General features: G+C 44.6%; 1 pseudogene; it reads left to right on the forward strand.

Moving 5' to 3' along the window:
- Positions 1 to 18,732, forward strand: part of LOC147958179 (uncharacterized) — a 54,898-nt pseudogene that overhangs the window by 26,532 nt on the left and 9,634 nt on the right.

Below are 18,732 nucleotides of genomic sequence, written 5' to 3' on the forward strand. Positions count from 1 at the left end.
TTCTCTGCCTGAGCCACCCCGTGTGTGTAGGTGTCCTCTCTGCCTTTTTGGCGTCTCGATGCCAAAGGGGGAGAGAGTGTAGGGATTTGCGTTGTGTCGTGCTTGGTGCGCGTTTATTTGCTTTGTCTTTTGGACCTCGTTTGTGCTTGTTTGCTTTGTTTGCTCTTGTTTGGTTTGTGCTTTCGAGACCTTTCCTCATATGGTGTAAGACATATGCACTTTATCTATCGTAGTTAACTTATGTGTGTGCTATCTTGTCTAGTGATAGATATGCCTTGTCTCTATAATATAGGGGGAGCTTTGATCCTAGTATTCGTGTGCCATGCAGTCCAAAGCACTCTTCTAGGTGGCACACATCTAGGGGGAGCCCGTCTATATTCTAGAGGGAAGGGGTTTGCATTTACTTATTTTTATTTTCCTTGTGCAAATCCCGTATTGTCATCAATCCACCAAAAAGGGGAGATTGTAAGGGCATATTTATCCCTAAGTGTTTTGGTGATTGATGACAACGCATTTGCGGACTAATCGTGTGCCTTGAGTATTCCAGACACTTCATTGCTAGGCACAAGACGATTGGGTGCCCCTCGAAGACTGAAGAAGACGGCGTCTTTTCTACGTTTCTTTTTGGTGGTTTTGAGTCGTAGGAAAGCCGTACTATTAAGAGGGGGTCCGTGTTGGAAAGGTTCGGGTGGAATCATCACGTACACGTCTCCTTCTTGTCCCCTCCTTTTTCCTTGGAGCTTCCTCCGGTTTCTTGCCTCCCTTGTCTGGCTGCTGTGGTTGGTTGCGGTAGTACTGCTCCCAGGAAAACGGTATTACCGTAGGCATCCGCGGTAGTACCGCGCGGTGGCGCGGTAGTACCGTAGGTGCCCACGGTAGTACCGCTCCCCTGGAGCCGCACTACCGCTGCCCACCAGGCTAGTGCCGCCCCTTTGTGGTAGTAGGGGCGGATGTAATTTTTTTACATCCGCACCTACCGCGGTAGTACCGCTTTCGCCGAGCGGTAGTACCGCGCTATGCAGTCAGGCAGTAGTACCGCCCCTCGGCAGTACTACTGTGTCGGGTTTTTGCTACTTCCGTTTCTTTGCGGAAGTAGGCACGGAAGTTCCCTTCCCCCTGGCTGGGTTTTTTTTGCCTTGCGGTAGTACCACATGGGGGGCGCGGTAGTACCGCGCGTGCGGAAGTACCGCCCCCAGCTCCTGTGCGTCTGTTTATCTTTTCTGTTGCTGGGGTTGCGGCAGTACCGTGGGTCGGTACGGTAGTACCGCACAGCCGTGCGGTAGTACCGCTTGGTTGCAAGCAGTAGTACCGCGCGGCCTTGCGGTAGTACCGCTGGCCAGGCGCGGTAGTACCACTGGCCGCGGGCTGGTTGGTGGGTAACGGTTGGATCCTTTTCCCACACTATATAAGGGGTCCCCTTCTTCCCCGTTGACTCACCTCTTCTACCCCCAAGCTCCATTATTGCTCTAAGCTCCATTTTCGTCCGATCTCCTTCCCTAGCCGACCAAACTTGTTGATTTGCTCGGGAGTGGTTGAGAAGGCCTCGATCTACACTTCCACCAAGAGATATTTGATTCCCCCCACTAATCCCTTGCGGTTCTTATTACTCTTGGGTGTTTGAGTATCCTAGACGGTTGAGGTCACCGCGAAGTCATAGTCCATTGTGGTGAAGCTTCGTGGTGTCGTTGGGAGCCTCCAATTGAGTTGTGGAGATTGCCCCAACCTAGTTTGTAAAGGCTCAGTCGCCGCCTCCAAGGGCACCAATAGTGGAATCACGACATCTCGCATTGTGTGAGGGCGTGAGGAGAATACGGTGGCCCTAGTGGCTTCTTGGGGAGCATTGTGCCTCCACACCGCTCCAACGGAGACGTACTTCCTCTCAAAGGGAAGGAACTTTGGCAACACATCCTCGTCTCCACCGTCTTCACTCTTGGTTATCTCGTGCCTTTACTTCTGCAAGCTTATTTGTTTCATATATCTTGCTTGCTTGTGTTCCTATCCTTGTTGCATCATATAGGTTGCTCACCTAGTTGCATATCTGGACAACCTACTTTGATGCAAAGTTTAAATTGTTAAAGAAAAGCTAAAAATTGTTAGTTTCCTATTCACCCCGCCTCTAGTCAACCATATCGATCCTTTTAACGTGCATGTCCGTTTTTCTACCCATTGCCATCCCAAACGGACAAAATCCGGACAAAGCGGACGTCCGTTTGGGGTCGTGCGGTGGAGTTGGCCTAAGATAGTGTAGGTTGTATCAGTCGATACAACAAAATGCGTCCGACGAGTGATCCATCAAGTTGGCCAGCCATGGCTTGGACTTGAATTTTAGTTTAGCATGTCTGGATTTTGAACTGTTTTGCTTTGCTGCATTGGTGAATTATTGCATTATGATGAATTTTGTGTTGTATGATTGCATGAATGACATGAATTTGAGAGTTTAAATTTAAGGAGTGTGGTTGCCTCAGGAGCCATTTGACGGTGTCTGTGGACGCGTTCGGCCGTGCCTGCAGTGGGCGGATTTGCCAAGTAAGTTGCATCCCCTTCGGCGCAAAGCTGGCCAAACGGGTTGTGCCTGGCACACGACACGTCTGGGGCCATGCCTGGGCCTGGAGGCTGGGCACGCGGGCCGGCATGGCACGACGCATTTTTTATTTTTATTTCTGAATTATATAAATATATATAACCTATACAATCAGCCTAATAGGCCTAAAATGGCCCAAATACAGCCCACAAGGACGAACTGCTAAACAGAGAGTGCTAAATGGGCTAACGTGCCGAGAAGTACATGGATGAATCCAGATACATATGAACCCATTTTGGAAAACAAATTTCTAAATTCTAAAAAAATCTGAAAAAAATTGCATGGGTACGTCTCCTTGTTTTATATGCGTGCATAAAGTTTCACGGAAAAATAACTTTTTTTATGGCCTGTGCAAAAAAGACAAAACATTATGTCATGAAACACTATTTAGAAGCACTGAAATTTGTCTTTTTTGCAGAGGCAAAACAAAAAGACATTTTTTCATAAAACTTTGTGCTGCGCACACACATTTGCGAACTTGTATGCGTGATATTTTCTTTTGATTTTTTTTGACATTTTAAAGTGTGCTTAAAATACATTTTATGAAAAGTGGGTGCATATGCCCATGGGTTCAGATGGCTTCTTCCGGATCCGTGTCATGCCAAATACATGACGGGAAGTATAGGATCCGACCCTCCGTGCGCCCCTTCACCATGGTTGACCATCTTCTAGCCTACTGCCATCCTCATGAGTGGTAAGTCTGTTTTCTCAAATTTTCTTCTTTGCGTGTATCATGTGCAATACTATATTATGATTGTCTTCTCTTTCCCCTATGAAGGACAAAAGGACTCATGTTTCACGAGTACCACTCTGTACCTGAATCTTTCGAGGAATTGACAAAGAACATCAAGGCAAAAGATTCTGAACTACGGATTCCTCGCATTGCAGTTCGTTGATCAGAAGGAAGAAACAGGGTCACAGCACTTCACTCTAGCCAGTGATAATGAAGGTATAAATAATGCCAATAGACAGTTGACGCATAATTCCCTTGCCGGCTCAGTTGGGATCTTTGTGTGGCTAGGTCAATTCATTGGTGGCTCCCAACGCAATACGCACAAATCTTTTGTATTTGGTTAGGCAGCAGTTTGTCTATGCTATGCATATAGTGGTGGTTCATATCTGAGGTCTGGCAAATAGATTGGATCCGTCGAACATGGGCTCATTGCACCCTAAGGATATACACAATGTGATAATTATCGGATTTACTTCCCCTTTAATCTGCATGCTGTTTAGGATTAAATTGCATATGATGTTTGTACTTGAATGAGGCAACTTGCGATTAGCAGAATCCTACTAGTGCCTCTGTTATCAGCATTTATGGCCTTATTTTGATATTTTTAAACCATATACGTATGATTGAAGAGCCTTATCTTTTTCTGTATGTGAATAACATTGCTAAGTTGTGGGAACATATGCAGAAGGGCGAAAAATCTGGTGTTTGTTTGGATTCTTGAGACATCATCATGCTTGACTATGATTATGTTCAAATATATCTGGTGTTAGGATAAGGAAAAAAAATCCAACCTCAACACAATCTAAAGGTGTGCTGTTCTCATGAAGAACTGTTGTATTTTACCATGTACAGTAGCTATTTATGTTGTAACATGTAGCACAACTTGTCTTGGTTACTGACGGTGCTAAAGGAAAAATGTGATGATTAGACTTGTGCCCAGCAATATGGCTAGTACCAGACCATTCAACCCGAGAAAGGGACAAGTGCCCTCAAGCCAAATTGGGCTGGAGTATGCGCAACCTTAAAGGCCCTATTTGTTCCAACTTCAATTGGATTCCAAACACCTCTGGATTCACTTAGTGGCATAAGATTCTGTTTGTTTCAGCTTTGATTGGTGTCGAATCACCTGTAGATTCGCTTCAGTGGTGAACCTGATTCTGATTCTATGAATCAGCTTCACCACCGAAGGCCCCATTTGTTTTAGCTTTAGAGACCAGATTCATCTTTGTCTTGCCTGTGAAGCTGAATCTGGAATTTGAAACAAAAACTATTTCAAATCAGCTTTGCCAATGAACTCAACATTGCTTGTGAAACTGAATCTAGAGTCTGAAACAAACAGCTACGTGGTTATTTTAGCTCCGTGAGTAGCATCTAATATTTTTTTCAAAAGACCGTGACAACACACGGACGTTCTACTAATATTGATAGTTGGAATCAAGAAAGCAGTCAATACCAATTTCCTGTTTGCATGTCATGAATCCAGACATCTTCCCAGCCATTGTTCCTCATCGCCTTCTCGACAACATCCTCACATTGGCCTTCCCCTGCATCCAATTCCTCCGCACCATGCGGTCGACAACATCCTCACATTGGCCTTCCCCTGCATCCAATTCCTCCGCACCATGCGGCCCCCACCAGGCTTGCCTCTCCGCCCCGTCTGCCTCGCGCCGTCGTTTAAAACTCTAAAACAACGCATCTTCAAGATGGTTTGTTCCATTGGAAATGTTTATTATGAGATGGCTCTTATTGTCAGTGTGCTTGAATTAGCACAAATAACCTTTTCTTTTTGATAGCTGGATTTTGGAATAAAAAGGATGGTGCGTTTGGATTTGATCTAAGAAGTAGATGGTCAATGATTTGGATGCTTGTAGAAGTTGCTTCCACAGTTGGGCTTGCTACGTAAAACAACCCCCATAGCCAAGCTAATCACAACACTCCATAAATTCTCTGAAAATAGCTGCCTTCCAGAAGAAATTAAGAAGAGCTGTTCGACAGCGATCCTTACCTATCAATTCATGGAATACGAGTTTGATGTTGTGTTATAAAAGAAATCTTCCGAGAAATGGAAGACAGGTAGAGTATATATTAGTTAGAATGTTAGGCCCTGGTAGCAGGAACGGTTTTGCTTAAGTCTTCATCCAACACCAATACTCAAAGTAATCACACATATTACAATAAGTGTTAGGCACGATCGCACGTTACCAATCCCCTACATCCCTCCCGCCTGAGGTGGACTACTCGCGCACATGAGAGGGATCACAAAAACACAAAGATCGATAAACGGAAATCATCTCGATAGTATTGTAATAGTTACAACAAGATGAATTATTATCTTTACCCCGATCTCTGAGTCAAAGTATGAATAGAGATTACAAATATCTAATCTCACAAGAAACGCAAAGATCGATAAAACGGAAATCATCTCGATAGTATTGTAATAGTTATAGTCGATCTTGTTGATGGCGGAACAATAATTCTAGAGCTACGGATTTGTTATATGGACCCCCGCCCCCTACCAGTTAATTCTCTCGGACCCTTGAGTTACACGAGGCACTAGTAGAAAACGGGGCTTTGGTCCAGGCCTTAAAAGGGCATTAATCCCAGTTCGTGAGGCCAGGGCGTCGGCCGGGCCTCGGGGGCCATTGGTCCCGGTTCGTCTGACCCCATTGGTCCCGGTTCCAGACACGAATCGGGACCAATGGGCCTCGCTCCTGGCCCACAACCTTTAGTCCCGGTTTGTGGCTGGAACCGGGACCAAACCGAGACTAAAGAGAAGCCTATATATAGTGTCCGCGCGCTCAGCTCAACTCACTGCTCTGTTTTTTGAGGGAGGTGTGTGAGAGTTGTGTTGTGCTCTAGCTCACCTCCTATGCATATGAGGTGTTCGATGAAATGCTCGAGCCGCACTTAAGCTTTCTTCTCTCGAAGCTCCTTGTCCAAACTCCATTTTCCTCAAGATTTGTCTAGGTTTGGCGGTCCGTCTTGTCCCGTCCCCGTCCTCACCGCCGTCAATCGCCCGTGCCGATCTCGTCTCCGGCACCACCGTGGTGAGCCTCTTATTCTTATCTTCTTTCTAAAATAAAAAAGTTCTTACTTGTATGATTTAGATAGATACTTGTGTAATTTTCTTACTTTTATTATTGTTTGTTATTATATAGTGCGATGATTTTGGTATCCGCCTCCGTCGGCCCTCGTCCCGTCTATGATTCGGATGTGGTATATATTATCTTTTATAACTATTTGGTTCATTTAATTTTTATGACAATTATGCCGACTAACGTGACATAGATGTTTTTATCTAGGAAGTATGTGAACCGGAAATTCCAACCGACCCTATTGTCGAGAGGTTAAATTTAGTCGATGATCACGTTGAGGAGGATAAGATGAGATTGGAGTTGCATGTTGCGGATGTCGTCGATGATCACAAGATCTAGATGGATGCAATGCGCTTGAAGATTAGAAAGATTAGAAAATATGCCATTCGTATCGAGGCTTGGTATCATTATGCCGTTGGATCAATTGTTACCTTAGTTGCGAGTATGATCACATTTGTTGTTGCATTAAAATGTTTTACATAGTTTCAATGTATGGTTTAATTAGATGCTCTAGAGAGCTACATATATGTTGTTCAATGATAACTATATATGTATGAACTTTATGTATTTATTTTTTCAGTAATAACATTTGATCACTAGTGTACTTTGGTTTTAATGTGATGATGAACTTCTATTAATTTGGTCACTTCTATATTCATGATGTTTTGTAATGATTTTTGACACACTTAATTATATATAATGCACGCAGATGAACGGCGATAGATGCACCCGCGAGTACAATTAAGGGCGTGCATAATTTTCTCGAAGTGGTTGAGGCAAACAAGAAGAATAATTTTATGTGTTGTCCATGCCCTATATGTGGGAATACGAAGTCTTACACTGACCGGAAAATGCTTTACACCCACCTGCTTATGAAGGGTTTCATGCCACACTATATTGTTTGGACCAAGCACAGAGAAAGAGAGGGGTTATGATGGAAGACAATGAAGAAGAAGAGGATGATGACAACTATGTGCCCCCTGAATACGGTGATGCTGCAACGGGGGAAGCTGAAGATCAAGATGAACCAGACGATGTGCCCGATGATGATCTTCGCCGGGTCATTGTTGATGCAAAGAGACAATGCGAAGGTGAAAAGGAGAAGTTGAAGTTCGATCGCATGTTAGAGAATCACAAAAAAGGGTTGTACCCAAATTGCGAAGACGGCAACACAAAGCTCGGCACCACACTAGAATTGCTGCAGTGAAACACAGACAATGGTGTATCTGACAACGAATTTGAGAAGCTACTGAAAATATTGAAGAAGAAGCTTCCAAAAGATAAAGAATTGCCCGACAGTACGTACGGAGCAAAGAAGGTTCTATGCCCTCTAGGATTGGAGGTGCAGAAGATACATGCATGCCCTAATGATTGCATCCTCTACCGCGGTGCGTACGAGGATTTGAACGCATGCCCGGTATACGGTGCATTACGTTATAAGATCAGACGAGATGACCTTGGTGATATTGAGGGCGAGCGACCTATGAAGAGGGTTCCTGCCAAGGTGATGTGGTATGCTCCTATAATACCACGGTTAAAACGTCTGTTCAGAAACAAAGAGCATGCCAAGTTGATGCGATGGCACAAAGAGGACCGTAAGAAAGACGGGAAGTTGAGAGCACCCGCTGATGGGTCGCAGTGGAGAAAAATCAAGAGAAAGTGGGGGGACTTTGCAGGTGACGCAAGGAACGTATGATTTGGTTTAAGTGCGGATGGCATTAATCCTTTTGGGGAGCAGAGCAACAATCATAGCACCTGGCCCGTGACTCTATGTACCTATAACCTTCCTACTTGGCTGTGCATGAAGCGGAAGTTCATTATGATGCTAGTTCTCATCCAAGGCCCTAAGCAACTCGGCAATGACATTGATGTGTACCTAAGGCCATTAGTTGAAGAACTTTTACAGCTGTGGAATGAAAAAGGTGTACGTGTGTGGGATGAGGAAGACCAGCAGGAATTTGACCTACATGCGTTGATGTTTGTAACCATCAATGATTGGCCTGCTCTTAGTAACCTTTCATGACAGACAAAAAAGGGATACCATGCATGCACGCACTATTTAGATGACACCGAAAGTATATATTTGGACAAATGCAGGAATAATGTGTACCTGGGGCATCGTCGATTTCTTCCGACCAACCATCAATGTCGAAAGAAAGGCAAGCATTTCAAAGGCGAGGCAGATCACCGGGAGAAGCCCTCCGTCCGTACTGGTGATCACATACTTGCTATGGTCTATGATTTACAAGTAATGTTTGGAAAGGGTCGCGATGGACTATCTGTTCTGAATGACGCAGAGGGACACACACCCATGTGGAAGAATAAATCTATATTTTGGGACCTACCCTACTGGAAAGACCTAGAGGTCCGCTCTGCAATCGACGTTATGCACATGACGAAGAATCTTTGCGTGAACCTGCTAGGCTTCTTGGGCGTGTATGGGAAGACAAAAGATACACCGAAGGCACGGGGGGGGGGGGGGCAGCAACGTGAGCACGAAAAATACGGCATGCCTCCAAAGCAGTATGAAGGTCCTGCCAGCTATGCTCTTACCAAAGAAGAGAAGGAAATCTTCTTTGAATGCCTGCTCAGTATGAAGGTCCCGTCTGGCTTCTCGTCGAATATAAAGGGAATAATAAATATGGCGGAGAAAAAGTTTCAGAACCTAAAGTCTCATGACTGCCACGTGATTATGATGCAACTGCTTCCGGTTGTATTGAGGGGGCTTTCTACCGGAAAACGTTCGATTAGTCGTTGTGAAGCTATGTGCATTCCTCAATGCAATCTCTCGGAAGGTGATCGATCCAGAAATTCTACCAAGGTTAAGGAGTGATCTGGCGCAATGTCTTGTCAGTTTCGAGCTGGTGTTCCCACCATCCTTCTTCAATATCATGACGCATGTCCTAGTTCATCTAGTCGATGAGATTGCCATCTGGGCCTTGTATTTCTACACAATATGTTCCCCTTTGAGAGGTTCATGGGTGTCTTAAAGAAATATGTTCGTAACCGTGCTAGGAAAGAAGGAAGCATCTCCACGGGCCATCAAACAGAGGAGGTCATTGGGTTTTGTGTTGACTTCATTCCTGACCTTAAGAAGATTGGTCTCCCTCAATCGCGGTATGAGGGGAGACTGACTGGAAAAGGCACGCTAGGAGCGGACTCAATAATATGTAGGGACGAGCATTCTTGGTCTCATGCACACTACGTAGTTCTACAGAATTCTACCTTGGTGACCCCGTATGTCAATGGACACAAGAATATTCTGCGCTGCAAACACCCGGAGCAGTGTGACGACTGGATTACATGTGAACACATCAGGACTTTCGGTAGTTGGTTGCAAACATGTCTCATGGGTGACAACACTGTTTCTGATGAGTTGTACTCATTGGCCAGGGGACCATCTTCGACTGCATTGACTTAAAAAGGGTACAAGATAAATGGGAATACATTTTACACGATCACCCAAGATCAAAAGAGCACCAACCAAAACAGTGGTGTCCGCTTTGATGCAGCAACCAGGAGGGGAAAGGACACGTATTATGGTTACATAGTGGACATATGGGAACTTGACTATAGGCATGATTTTAAGGTCCCTTTGTTTCAGTGCAAATGGGTGTAGGATCGAAAGTATGTCTAGAGGGGGGGTGATTAGACTACTTGACCAAATAAAAACTTAACCTTTTCCCAATTTTAGTTCTTGGCAGATTTTAGCTATTGTAGGACAAGTCAAGCAATCATCACACAATTCAAGCAAGCATGCAAAGAGTATATTGGCAGCGGAAAGTAAAGCATGCAACTTGCAAGAATGTAAAGGGAAGGGTTTGGAGAATTCAAACGCAATTGGAGACACGGATGTTTTTCCCGTGGTTCGGATAGGTGGTGCTATCCTACATCCACGCGTTGATGGAGACTTCAACCCACGAAGGGTAACGGTAGCGCGAGTCCACGGAGGGCTCCACCCACAAAGGGTAATGGTTGCGCGAGTCCACGGAGGGCTCCACCCACGAAGGGTCCACGAAGAAGCAACCACCCACGAAGGGTCCACGAAGAAGCAACCTTGTCTATCCCACCATGGCCATCGCCCACGAAGGACTTGCCTCACTAGCGGTAGATCTTCACGAAGTAGGCGATCTCCTTGCCCTTACAAACTCCTTGGTTCAACTCCACAATCTTGTCGGAGGCTCCCAAGTAACACCTAGCCAATCTAGGAGACACCACTCTCCAAGAAGTAACAAATGGTGTGTTGATGATGAACTCCTTGCTCTTGTGCTTCAAATGATAGTCTCCCCGACACTCAACTCTCTCTCATAGGATTTGGATTTTGTGGAAAGAAGATTTGAGTGGAAAGCAACTCGGGGAAGGCTAGAGATCAAGATTCATATGGTAGGAATGGTATATCTTGGTCTCAACACATGAGTAGGTGGTTCTCTCTCAGAACATATGAGTTGGAATTATGTATGTGTTCTGATGGCTCTCTCCACGGATGAAGAGGAGGTGGAGGGGTATATATAGCCTCCACACAAAATCCAACCGTTACACACAGTTTTCCAATATCGGTGGGACCGAATCAACAAACTCGGTCGGACCGAAAAGGTAAACCTAGTGACCGTTAGAGATTTTCGGTGGGACTGACATGCAACTCGGTAGGACCGATATGGTTAGGGTTTGGGCATAACGTAATCTCGGTGAGACCGATTACACAAACTCGGTGAGACCGAGTTTGGTAATAAGCTAACCAGAGAGTTGGTCAGGCAAACTCGGTGGGACCGATTTGCTCTTTCGGTGAGACCGAAAAGTTACAAAAGGGAAACATAGAGTTTACATTGCAATCTCGGTGGGACCGATTCGCTCTTTCGGTGAGACCGAAAAGTTACGAAATGGAAACAGAGAGTTTGCAATCCCATCTCGGTGAGACCGAGATCCCTATCGGTAGAACCGAATTGCTAGGGTTTGGCAGTGGCTTATGACAAGTGAAACTCGGTGGCGCCAGATAGAAAGAATCGGTAGGACCGAGTTTGTCTTAGGGTTTAGGTCATATGTGGATATGGGAAAGTAGTTGAGGGTTTTGGAGCATATCACTAAGCACATGAAGCAAGAGGCTCATTAAGCAACACCTCATCCCTCCTTGATAGTATTGGCTTTTCCTAAAGACTCAATGTGATCTTGGATCACTAAAATATAAAATGAAGAGTCTTGAGCTTTTGAGCTTGAGCCAATCCTTTGTCCTTAGCATTTTGAGGGTTCCACTTTCAGATCCATGCCATGCCAATCATTAAGCTTTCCTGAAATAGTCATCTTGGAATAGCATTAGCTCAATCAGCTATATGTTGTTATGAATTACCAAAACCACCTAGGGATAGTTGCACTTTCAATCTCCCCCTTTTTGGTAATTGATGACAACATATAGATCAAAGCTTCGACAAATGATAATAAGCATGAAATATATCGTTGCTTTGAGAAGTATGTGACAAGTAAGAGCTCCCCCTAAATTTGTGCATATTTAAAATTTGCTTTGGACTGCAAATGCACAAGGAGTTAGAGTCATGGGTTACTCTTCCATGTCACATACATCTTGGTGGAGCACTTAAAATGATAAGAATTAAATACATGCACTCATCACCAAGAATAGTGAATCATCACATAAGATAGATAAGATGATAATATTAAGCAAACATTAAGTGTAGCTTATGATCAAACACATGATCATCAATGTCTTATGAGCAATGACATAGTATCTCACACAAAAGCAAACAAAGTTCGAAAAACCACCAAATAAAACAAGAGAGAATAAAAGCAACACTAAAAGCAACACTCTCTCTCTCGAAGCCTATGATCTATACATTTTCTCCCCCCTTTGGCAACAAGTTACCAAAAAGTTCCTAGAAAATGCATAGTGCTAAGTCGACACTCAGGCTTGATCTTCAGGTGGTGGTGGAGTCCGGAGCACTCCAAGGACGAAGCCTTCTGTAGACGTGGTCGGAGTCGAGGCTGAAGTGGACGCTGGAGCTGGTGGAACTGAGGCTGTAGCTGGTGCAGACGTGGTGGCTCTGGGGTCAGCATATAGCACTGCAGACGACCTCGGACCTCGTGGCACTATGGCAAAGGCATCAGTTGTAGTCTTGCCTCTCCTCTCCTGCATGTCATCCTGGAGCTGCTCCACTGTAGTCTGAATCTCTGTCACTTTGACATCCAAGTCATAGAACTTTTGTTCCATGATCCTCTCTAAGCTTGCCTGGTTATGAGTTAGGGTGGCTAGTCCTTGCTCAATCCGTAGGGTGGATGCAATCAAGTAACCAAGCTGCTCTTGTTTGGTTTTCAGGAAATATTCAGATGCCTCCTCTTGAGTAGGCATCTTGGCAGCTTTCTCCTTCCTCGCGTTCTCCTTCTTGGCTTGTGCTTGGGCAGATGATGGCTCATGCTCAGTCATGACCACTTGATTATCTTCAAAGTCTGTACGGATGGGCAGGTGTTCCTTGTCCAATAAGTATATGCCCGTGCCCATCTTAGAGTTGATGAGCTCCTGAATCTGTGGGGCATATCCACAGCTCCTCTTCTGGTCTGCTGCTGTCCTCTTGATTGTTTCAATCATAAGGCTCATGACTTTGAATTTCTGTGGCACATCAAAGATATGAAGCAAGTTGATCACGTGGCCCCTGATCATCCTGTGATCTCCAAACTTGGGCAATAGGGTGTGCCTAAGAATCCAGTTGATGGTTGGCAGCCCTGACAGAAGATAGTGTACTGAGCCAAACTTGAACGTATCAAGTGCTTCATTTGGAATCTCCTTATACATGTTTGACATTGAGTTGTGGTCCATCTTCTTCTTGGCATAAATGTCCAAGTCATCATCATGCTCTTCCGGGGCATTAATCAGCTGAGCCCATTCAGCAACTGTAGACTGGTACCTCGTACCCTCTGACATCCATACAATCCTGCCATCTGGATAGAAATGGGCTGTGGAGTAGAACTGCATGATGAGTTCCTCGTTCCACTTTGTGAGCTTCTGCCCAACAAAGTCCTCTACTCCACATGCCTTGAAGCTGTCCTGCACTCCAGGGTAGTACTCTTCGTTGTCCTTGATGTATTTCCAATCAACCCATCTCATATCACAGATAATTGGCTTCTTGTCTAGCAGCACTGTCTCATAAAAGTCTTGCTGCTCCTTGGTGTGAAACCTGTAGTCAACAGCAGTCCTTCTCCTTGAAGCATACGGGTCTGCTTCTCTCCACTTCCGGAGCCCTGAATCTCTCCTGAGTTTCATATCCTCAGCCACAGGATGAGCATCGTTGTGGTCTGGGATCTTGGGCTTGAGCTTTCTAAGAACATTCTCTTCTTCTTCTTCTGTAGCTTCAGGCACTAGGGCCTTGTTCTTCTCAGTAGCTGGGATGCTTCTTGTGTTCCTCTTTGGCTTTGGCTTTGGAGCTGGCTTGGCCTTGGAAGCAGCTGCCCCTGTTCTTATGGCATCACCCATCAGCTTGGGTGCCTTAGGTGCTGGTGCAGCTACCTCTTCTTCTTCCTCCTCATCTTCCATGATGGAAGCCTTGCCAAGAACTCTGGCTACAGTTTTCTTCACCCTTTCTTTCCTCTTCTTGCCTTCAGCAGCAACTGGCTCAATGGGAGTGGGTTTCTCAGTTGAAGCTCTGGCCTTTGACATAGGCTGCCTGCCTGCTGGCCTTTTGATCTTCATCCCTGGTTTTATGCCCTGTGCTGGCTCAACTCTCTTGGAAGTTGCTTCCTCTTCTGCCACATAATCCTCATCTTCTGAGTCTGAGGTTCTCTTCTTTCTCTGTCTTGTGGCAGCTTTAGGCAGATTGCTAGGGGTGCTCCTGCTGCCATCATCTGAGGAACTTGAGGGACTAGTGCCCTCACTCATCTGCACTTGATGCTCTGACAAGTTCTAGCTATCACTTTGGTCTGACATGATGCAAATTCTGACTGCTGACCCTGTGAATAGGTTATAGATGAGATAGAGTGGATAAGCATCACAAAATGCAGAGATTTTTGCAAAAGAATAATTCAAAAACTTAGTTTTAGTTTCCCACCGAAAGCATCTCGGATCTACCGATTTCTAAACTCGGTGATACCGAAGCAGTTTTGGCACCTAAACTAGTGAACTCGGTCAGAACGAGTCATAGTTCGGTGGCACCGTGACTGCTAGGGTTTCACGGAGTTCCAAAATCGGTCACACCGATAAGTAATTCTCTGTCAGACCGAGTCTCACTTGTGCAATGGCATAAGCCAAATCGGTGGGACCGAGTTTTTCAACTCGATGGGTCCGAGATGGTTTCGGCGGAAACCTAACCCTAAAATTTTCGAATTAAACCTAATCTATGAGTTCATTGACTGGAGAGAAGTTTAACAAACGTGGCAAGAATCATGATGATCACAATGTGCTAAGAATCGGATTGGGGAATAGCACAAAGATCGAGTCCATACCCTAGTTCGGCGGAGACTCGCTATGGCAGCAATGGCGGGGTTGAATTTCCGTTGACGGCGACGGAGAACAGCGACTGGAGGCGGCTGGCAGCGAGGAGACGATCCGGAGACCAAGTTGGCAGAGCAGGCTATCGCGCGGGCGAAGGGGTTCGGAGAAATTTCCAAATGTTTGCCCGTGACTATATATAGCCCGACCCTGTCGGTGTGACCGAGTGGAACAACTCGGTGGCACCGAGATGCAAAACTGTATACAGTTGTTGCAACTCGGTGTGACCGAATGGTTCAAATCGGTTGCACCGAGATCGAAAACCTGGATCAACTTAATGATCTTGGTAGGACCGAAAGTAGGGTATCAGTCAGACCGAGAATCATAAAGAGGTTTTGGAAGTTTAAGTCTATGACGAATCGGGGACTCCGAGCACTCCTCACATAGGGTGGTTCGAATCTGACTTGATCAAATTTTGTGATGTAGCATGAATAGAGTTTGAGACGAGAAAAGCATAGATAGCTAGAGGAGGTTCTTAGGCATTCTTGTCCACCCACTTGGCAAAAGGAAATAAAACCAAACAATCAAAACAACAAGTGGATGTCCTCGAATGGGTAAAATATGCAACTAGCATGCTCACACAATAAGATGGCAAATGAAATATGTGACAAGGCATGCACAACCAATTCTAGCATCTATCAAGCAATTTGCGATGACAAGGTCATCTATATATGAGTATATTGACTTAGGAGTCAAGTGAGAACACTTGATCATAGGTCATACTCATCGTTTAAGCTCAAGTGGGGTTACCACTTTTACATAAAGCATTGTTGTGTTCACATCTTTAGAGTTGCTTTAGCTCAAGTCTTAGAGTAAAGCTCCCCCTAGATGTGATATCCCCCCTTAGAGGGATGAACTAACCTCGGGTTTTGTCGATGATGACTTCATGTAGATGTTGAAGATGTGGATGCTCAATGTTGATGTAGATCACTTGGAGCTATTCATTTGAGTGAATTGCACTTTCAACACCTACATGGGTTAGTCCCAGAAGGAACAAACAAGGATATCCATAGACATAGAGTGATGCACCCACAAGATGATGTCCATGAAAACTTTTAGGTTACCTTGTCCCTTGTCTTACCAACAAGAGGGTTTGTGACTCCTTGAACTAGTGCAAGATGTGGAAGTTGATTGCACTTGTTCTTGCCAAAATGATAAGAGTGAAGTATGTTGGTGGAGTCACCCTCAAGAACTCTCTAGTTCTTCTTCTTTTGGATCCACACCATCTTGATGGGAATCCTTGGAGTTGTAGTCGTACTTGATGAAGTGGAACTTGAAGTAGTCTTGGGAATCCACTTGACTAAGGTCTTAGGAGCTTCTTCAAATGCATCAATTTCCTCTTGAAGCTTGTCCTTGCCTTTTTGCTTGTAGTCTTGTGGTGGAAGATCATCTTGAGCTTGTGTCCCCTTGAAAGAAGTATCATACTTCTCTTGTTGAGGAACAAACTTTGTCTTGGGGTATTGATCTTCTTCCCACTCAACTCCATTGGCATTGAACTTTTGTTCAAAACCAACACCTTGATTCTTCCGGTGCATTCCTTGCTTGCGCACAATTTCCTCGAATTGCTTACTCCCGACAAGGCTTTTGTACACTCCTTTCTCTATAATTCCCTTCAATAAGCTATTTTCTTGCTCAAGTGTAACTTGGCTAAGAGAATCATTAGTGGAATCAAGAGAACTACTAGAAGCAACAATATTGGATTTAGCATGATCATTGTTACTGCTAGAGGAAGAATCTTTCTTGTTCTTGTTACTAGACTTGACTTGAGGCATGTAAGTGGATAAGAGTAAATGCTTGGCAATGTAAGAAGAGCTTTTCTTGCGGAGATCATCATTGATTGATTCTAAGAACTCATGCTCTTGCTCAAGATTGAGCTTTTCAAAGCGTAATTTCTCATGAGGTCTTAAAAGTTCTCGATGATCTTCGAAGATAGTTTCATGAGTTAACTTAAGAGTGTTTAGTTCTTTAGTTAGAGCCTCAATCTTCTCCTTACCATTGTCATTCGTTTTATCTTGATTAGCATGATTAATTGATGTTTCATCATAGTATTCATCACTAGAGTTGTCAACAAGAAAATCATCACCTAACAAGTCATCTTCATCACTATTGAAATCAACATACTCGGGGTGTGTTACCTTAGGACCTTTGGCCATGAAGCATCTTCCAATTCCTTCATTTGGTGAGTCAAATATGTCGTAGGAGTTGGTTGACACAAGTGCTAGACCGGCAACACCTTCATCTTGAGTATCTTCGGAGTCGGAGTGATAACTTCTCTCGGAGTGGCTGTCGGAGTCGGAGCCGGATACCCATTCACCAACATGAGCTTGATGTCTTCGTTTTGTGTAGCTCCTTGATGATTTTTCCTTCCTTTCCGAATCCTTGCTTCTCCGTGAGTATCTTCGTTCATAATGATCATCTCTACTCCTTCTCTCTCTTGGTGGTGATTCTTTGCTTCTTCTTTTTGGAGAATCTTCTCTTCTCTTGTAGGGAGCCGTACACTCATTGGAATAGTGTCCGGGTCTTCCACAACTGTAGCAGTTTCGCTCTCGACTAGAAGATCTTTTGTCATTGTAGGACCTTGACTTGAAGCTTCTATCTTTGCTTCTACTCTTGTAGAACTTGTTGAAGTTCTTCACCATTAAGCTCAATTCTTCATTGAAGTTTTGTTTCTCACTTGATGATGTAGGGGCTTCACATGAGGCTTTGTAGGTACCACTTGATTTGTTGTGAAGTTCCTCTTTATCCTTAAGTGACATCTCATGAGCAACAATTCTTCCAATCACCTCCGTTGGCTTGAGATCTTTGTAATTGGGCATCATTTGGATCAATGTGCACACGGTATCATATTTTCCATCCAAGGCTCTTAGAATCTTCTTGATGATGAATCTATCGGTCATCTCTTCACTTCCTAAGCCGGCAATCTCATTTGTGATGAGAGCAAGCATAGAGTACATTTCAGCGGCACCTTCACCATCCTTCATTTTGAACTTGTCAAGTTGACTTTGAAGCACATCCAACTTGGATTCCTTGACGGAGTCAGTACCTTCGTGCATATCAATCAAAGTGTCCCAAATTTCCTTTGCATTCTCAAGACGGCTGATTTTGTTGAATTCTTCGGGGCACAATCCGTTGAAGAGAATATCACAAGCTTGAGCATTGTATTGCAACATCTTCAACTCATCCGCGGTAGCTTCACGGTTTGGTTCTTTCCCATCAAAGAAGTCACCTTGCAAACCAACACACACAATAGCCCAAACGGCGGGGTTATGTCCAAGAATATGCATTTTCATTTTATGCTTCCAACTAGCAAAATTAGTACCATCAAAGTAAGGACCTCTACGGTGATAATTTCCCTCGCTAGACGCCATACTCTCCTAGGTTGTGAAACCAAGGCTATGACCACCAAAAGCTATGGAGATCAAAGCAAATGGAGACCAAAGCTCTGATACCACTTGTAGGATCGAAAGTATGTCTAGAGGGGGGGGTGATTAGACTACTTGACCAAATAAAAACTTAACCTTTTCCCAATTTTAGTTCTTGGCAGATTTTAGCTATTGTAGGACAAGTCAAGCAATCATCACACAATTCAAGCAAGCATGCAAAGAGTATATTAGCAGCGGAAAGTAAAGCATGCAACTTGCAAGAATGTAAAGGGAAGGGTTTGGAGAATTCAAACGCAATTGGAGACACGGATGTTTTTCCCGTGGTTCGGATAGGTGGTGCTATCCTACATCCACGCTGATGGAGACTTCAACCCACCAAGGGTAACGGTTGCGCGAGTCCACGGAGGGCTCCACCCACAAAGGGTAATGGTTGCGCGAGTCCACGGAGGGCTCCACCC

Source organism: Triticum urartu, chromosome 7A (assembly GCF_056163025.1).
Source record: "Triticum urartu cultivar PI428250 chromosome 7A, HENAU_Tu73, whole genome shotgun sequence".
NCBI classification, from domain to species: Eukaryota; Viridiplantae; Streptophyta; class Magnoliopsida; order Poales; family Poaceae; genus Triticum; species Triticum urartu.